Here is a 5,877-nt window from a genome sequence, read left to right as displayed (position 1 = left end):
GTAGCTTGTTGGCTCTCTCTTATTCTTGGTCAACACTTTGGTTGCTATCTGCTATGACATGAATATCTTGAACCAGTTTTCTAGTGTGCCCCAGTTTTCTCATCAAGAAGTGGCTCATCGAGTACTTTGGTATGTTCACAGCACTATAGACTAGGTATTCACTAAAGAAACCTTAATGTTTTCTCAATAAGAATGCGAAATGAAAACATGACATGTTACAAGCTCAGATAATTTTTCAAGTGAAGCTAATATGATAAATATTGTTATTTGCATCTAAAACATAACATGTATTGAAGTTTCTTAAGTGAGAAAAGTATCCTCAAGTTTCCCGTTGTGTATTGAAGTGTATAAAAGGATAAAAGTATCCAAATTTGTCCATGAATTGAAGATTATCTCATATAGTTGCCACAATAGAAGATTTTATTACCACCCTTTAAGTTTAGATAAAGGACAAGCTTATGAAGACACACTCAAAAGCACGCCCATCATATGCCCACAAATTACAAATTTACTTGGACGTTAAAAGTGGTGGCAACATGTCATATTTTTCTAAAACATGCATAAGTTCTTTTCGCATCTTTTCCAAGCACAGTATCTCATCCTCACTAACAACAATAGGCTTTAAATTTTTTAAACGTTTAAATCCCATGAAAAGTTCAAGTTGGCAATTTTTGGATTTACAAATCTAGGCTGTGGCACACTATTCCCAAACACTTTTATATGGTCATGAAAATTCTTGTTAGGCATGAGACTTAGCCTTTGAGACCTAGCTTTTGGCAGATGGTGTTGCATTTATGAGAATTGTCGAAAAGCTGAAACCCCTGTTCTCCTAAGTTTGTTCGAGTAAAATGAAGCACATCTCTTGAGTGAATTGCAGGGTCACATAACAAGAATGCTCCTGTGCCCTCACTAGAAGTTTGGACTCCTTGTAGATCAGTCACCATAATCATCCCTCTCGAGCGTTCATGAGTCCAGTGCGAGAAGGCCTACATCAAGTTGAGAGAAAGAATTTTGTGAGCAAGACATGGAGGTACTTGCACAAGAAGATTTAGAAATTTTCTCATGTAGGAAAACGGAGTCTTTCTCAGTGTTTCTCATACAATGCATAACATCATGAGCTTCTGCTCGAGAGGCACCGCATACCACGCTAGGTACGATTGGGGGCAAGGGACCACCGGCGATCGTAGCTAGCTAGGTATGCGGTGCCTCCCTCACAGAAGCTCATGATGTTGAGGTAAAGTCACAATGTGGGAATTATTGTGAGAATTTGTCCAAAACTTCTTGTGTTGACTACTTCAGAGCGAGGCACTCACTTGTAATGTATCCGTGTAGGTTCCCTTGTCACTGACATACCCTGCATTGCTATTGAACTTTGTCCAAAGTCCCTTCAGTACCTTCTCCATGTTGTAGTACGTGTTGGGTTGGACGTGCAAGGTTGACACGACCGTAAATACAACCTAATGTTCATGCAAGTATTTGAGTTTTTTTGGGTTATGTCATCCATATATGTATGTATAACACATGTCTATTTGCACTTAACTTCATCACACTTTGCCACATGACAACGGACATGGCAAGCATACAAAGGGAATGCTCTTGTAATGCCTTTGTTTCTTCCAATCTCTTTGCAAGCATTTGGCATATTGTAACAAAGAGCTTAAGAGAGCAAATTTTTCAAGCTCTTGGAGCTGGCGTGCATTCCACGCACATGCACGTGACGCGCCATTGCCCAAACTTAATCACGGTTTTAAGTTGATCATGTATCCTTTGCTAATACATGTTTCTGAGAATGCTGGGAAGCTCATGTCTTTTGTAGGCAATCAAAATAGAAAAAGCCTAAATCCTAAGAGCTTTGCACACACTCACACACACAATCACACTTAAGAAAAGGAAAAACCTTATTGGCTTCTCGAATATTGCGAATGCAATGGCCAAACTCCTAAGCAAGGTGAGCAGAAACAGCCTGAACTTCCATTTGGTCTATGTACTTTTCTTTGGTGTGAACCTTCAATGTGTCTACACCAAGCTTATCGTTGGATCTTTTCACCACCATGATCTTTGTGTCATATTCATGGTCACTATTTGCGCATAGAATGGCCATCAAGAGGCTGAAGGGATCAAGCCCCACTTGTACTTGCACACATTCTGTTTTCTCCAGGTCCACCCTATCCCATTCTCTATGCACCGTAACACTTCATTAAGGTTGCCAAATCTTTTGAACTTGTGTACCTCACCTTCTTGCGCACGGATCGAGTCCCAATCCGGCATCGCCGTTTGGACATCACGAGGCACAAACTTCACATCAGAGAACTTCATTCTTCCAGAGAACATTGTGCTCAGACTATGAGATATGGATGTTTTGCAAGCAGTCATTACCTTCATAGGGATATCCTCCACATCTGTGCGCCCTTGGAACTCATCCTGCTGAATCCAACTGCTATCAGGTCCAGATACTCTCTTGAATTCCTGAAGCATCTTGTGTGTAGTTACTTTAATGTGAAGAAAAGTGTATGAAGAAATTTTGCAATCCTCATGAAGATTGCGTAGTAGCTTGGCGATGTCACAGCCATGAAGGTCGCCCTTGGCGTAGTCGTCGTCTACCTTCACATCGTGAAATCGAGTACCATGACAAGGAGCATCTGCAATGTGGTACATCCTCTGCAGTGTCACCACAACCCTTTGCTTCTACACGCGAGAGGGCCTCAACAAATGTGCTCCCAGACCCATTAAAGCTTATGTGAAATCACAACTTCCGCAGCTCTCTTTGTCATGATACGAGTCTCTGGATAGGCATCACATATTCCATGAACTATCTTAAGGATTTTGTTCCTGATCATCTATTCATGACATTCACACAATCACCTTTCTCAGCAATTACATCACGACATGAGCGCAACACACACACACTTTTGAAAGACTATTTGGCAATATAAGAAGTTCCCCAAATAAACTCTCTCTCTCTCTCTCTCTCTCTCTCTCTCTCTCTCTCTCTCTCTCACAGACACACACAGATCTAGCTTAATATACATGCATGTATGCATTTATGTTTACATGGACTCAAACATGACTTTAAGCTACCTCCATGTAGCGATCCATGCTACTGGTCGCATCGAAGAGAAAGGCCAGATCCAGCTCTTGTGCAGCGCGCACCATTTCACTGATCTCACGCAATCGAGAAGCCCGACTGCTAGCCTTCAGCTGAGAAAGTTCCTTCTTTAAAGCCTCCATCTCATACCTGGTCTTGCGGAAGGATTCAATGGATCCTGATTTCAATTCATCTCTCCGAACTCTACAAGAGCTCTCACGTTCATCATGTATTCTGCTACCAGAGGATGTCAGCTTACGGGACGCCCCTCCAGTTTCAGATGCTGAGGCTGGATACACACTGCCAATGCGGGTGCCCGTCACTTTTGATGATGGGCGGGCATCCATTACACTGGCTACATTATTTTATCATAAAGCAAAATCATTTTCAGCAGCTGCGTCCATCGCATTGGTTCGACGCCTGATTTTGGCTGACTTGGCAAAAGCTCAACCCCCGCCCGAGCTTGGGCAGGGGGTATCGCCTGTCCAAGACCTTGTCCTCTGCCCTTTCTGCCTTGCGTATCAGCAAACGCCGCCTAGCCTCCACGTCTACATGCCCAAGCTTGGGCACGTAATCTGTAACCAGCTTGAGCCTTTTGTAAGGACCCTTCTTCTTTTGTGGTTATGATGCTATGTGCTTCACGAGACACCTCCAATATGGGAGCCATGAAGCCTGGATATTTAGATGGTGCGATGGGTCGCCCCACACGAGGATCCTCATTGTGGGTTTTTGAAGAACTGGACCTAGAACTCATTCCTAAAGGCACAACTTGTTGACTAGCAAAATGTTGATGAACAAGTTGAGCAGAAACTAGTTAAGCAGACAAGATCAAACAGAAAAACAAGTTTAGCAGACAAGGTCATGGCAGGTAAAGCTCAGAATATGCAAAAACTAGTTAGGCAGACAAGAGAAACTGGTCAAGAGTCGGGTCTCACTATGTGTTAATAATATTAGTGGGATGAAGTACAAGTTGCATAATTGTGATCACACTTCACACATTTTGTTTTAGTGGTATGCAGGAGACAGAATCCTTGAAAGTCGTAAAATCACAAATTCACACATTTTCGGTGCTTTTGAGCAAGACTAACCAATGGTCCCTTTTCCAAAAAGAGGGGCACGTTCACATCATTTAAAAGCTTTTAGTCTAATTTTAAGTAAAGCTCCTTAGAGTTTCTTTGTACCTTTCTGTAGGGTGACCACTCAACGAAAATAAATGCCACTAAAATTGCAAGCCATGTAGGGACTAAAATTGCAAGCCATGTAGGGACTGAGCTCTAAACAGAGAAAATTAAACAAAAAAACGAGCTTAGCAGACAAGATTAGGCAAGCAGACAAGACTAAATCTTCATATAAACAAATAGCGAGATGAGTATGACCATGCACACATTGCAATGATTGGAGAAATGCAACTAATTAGCGTATGAAAGCACAAGGTAGTCAATGAGAGGAAGCTTACTAGGAAGGAAGCAGCAGGCCTCTTGACTCCAAAACCGTCACTGCCCCGGGTGTCTCGCATCTTCAAAAATAAGGCAAAATACCATTTTTGGATGACTACATTTTTTAAAAACATCCCAAAATAGAACTTTAAGTCTTTTATCTGTTTCTCATTAGGAAAAAGATAAGTGACCTCTAAGGCCTTAACCCTTTGGGAATGCCAAAAAGATTAGACCAGAGCTTGCCAAAGACATTTTTCCTAACTGAAGAAAATAATGTATTCCTAACATTTTAATTAAAATAATTATAATTGAAAGGTATTCCTAATGGCTTCAAAAAAACATACTAGTGGGTTCTTTATTATATTTGGATGGAATCTCAGCAGGTCTCATCCCAACGTTTGTGTGATGCACTGTCAAAGGCCAAAACAGACACGCCTACAAGAATCGAACCGAGTGCATAACCTGTGGCAAATAGTCCCTACGCTAAACCACCATGCTCTCACTGCTACCTTGCAGCCTCGGGTGCCCCTTTGCTATAAAAAGAGTTAATTTTTGCCATGCCCCCCCTTGTCAGTAGCATACGCATTCGTTGTTGTCCAATGCTGCTTACGCGAAATTCTCCTGCTTGGTTCGTCTGCTACTGCTGCTGCTGTGCAAGCCACGCTACCCCCCTTGCTGTGCAGGTCGCGACCATTCTCCAGCTCGTCTCCAAAAGCATCTCCTAAGGTTCTAAGTTTTAACGATTTTTTTAGAATCGTGCGAACATACTAATGGCTTCAAAAAAATTAAAAGTTAATCTTGATTTAAAAAAATTTAAAAATAATTCTAATTCAAAGATTCTCTCAACAACAACAAAAATAATGTGCTAGTCTATAGCATACATCAACGGGCACAATGACAAAGCACGTAAATCTACAGTAGTATCTGCTAGACGTGAGAAGGATGGATACAACATTGAGAGAGAGAGAGAGAGAGAGAGAGAGACAGAGAGAGAGAGAGAGAGAGAGAGAGAGAGAGAGAGAGAGACAGAAAGAGAGAGAGCAGGGACACTTTAAAGAGAAGAAAACTTTAATGGAAAAATAAAGGAGAAGAGAAACACAAATATACCAATGTGAAATCATCCACGAGAAAGAGCAGGGACACTTTAAAGAAAACTCTAATGGAAAAATAAAGGAGAAGAGAAACACAAATATACCAATGTGAAGTCAACCACCTCTTTATATGGACACAAAAGGTCTTTTGACTTTCCACCTTCATATGTCTTTTGATTTTCCACCTTCATGTGTCTTTTCATTTCCTAAACTAACCCTTCACTTATGCACTTAAGATGTTTCAAAAGAATTTTTAATTTTTTGA

The 5,877-nt window shown here is 41.3% G+C and overlaps 1 pseudogene across 1 annotated transcript; it reads right to left on the bottom strand.

The window, feature by feature from the left end:
- Positions 1–643: 643 nt before the first annotated feature.
- Positions 644–3,958, bottom strand: LOC147454745 (uncharacterized; annotated as a pseudogene). The gene is made up of 5 exons (XR_015188780.1): positions 3,668–3,958; positions 3,079–3,368; positions 1,898–2,837; positions 1,314–1,457; positions 644–986 (listed from the first exon to the last, which is right to left on the bottom strand). The product of XR_015188780.1 is annotated as an uncharacterized LOC147454745 (transcript).
- Positions 3,959–5,877: the final 1,919 nt, after the last annotated feature.

The sequence above is a fragment of the Adiantum capillus-veneris genome, chromosome 7 (genome assembly GCF_014529385.1).
Source record: "Adiantum capillus-veneris isolate H3 chromosome 7, ASM1452938v2, whole genome shotgun sequence".
NCBI classification, from domain to species: Eukaryota; Viridiplantae; Streptophyta; class Polypodiopsida; order Polypodiales; family Pteridaceae; genus Adiantum; species Adiantum capillus-veneris.
This window is presented reverse-complemented; position numbering and strand designations above follow the sequence as displayed.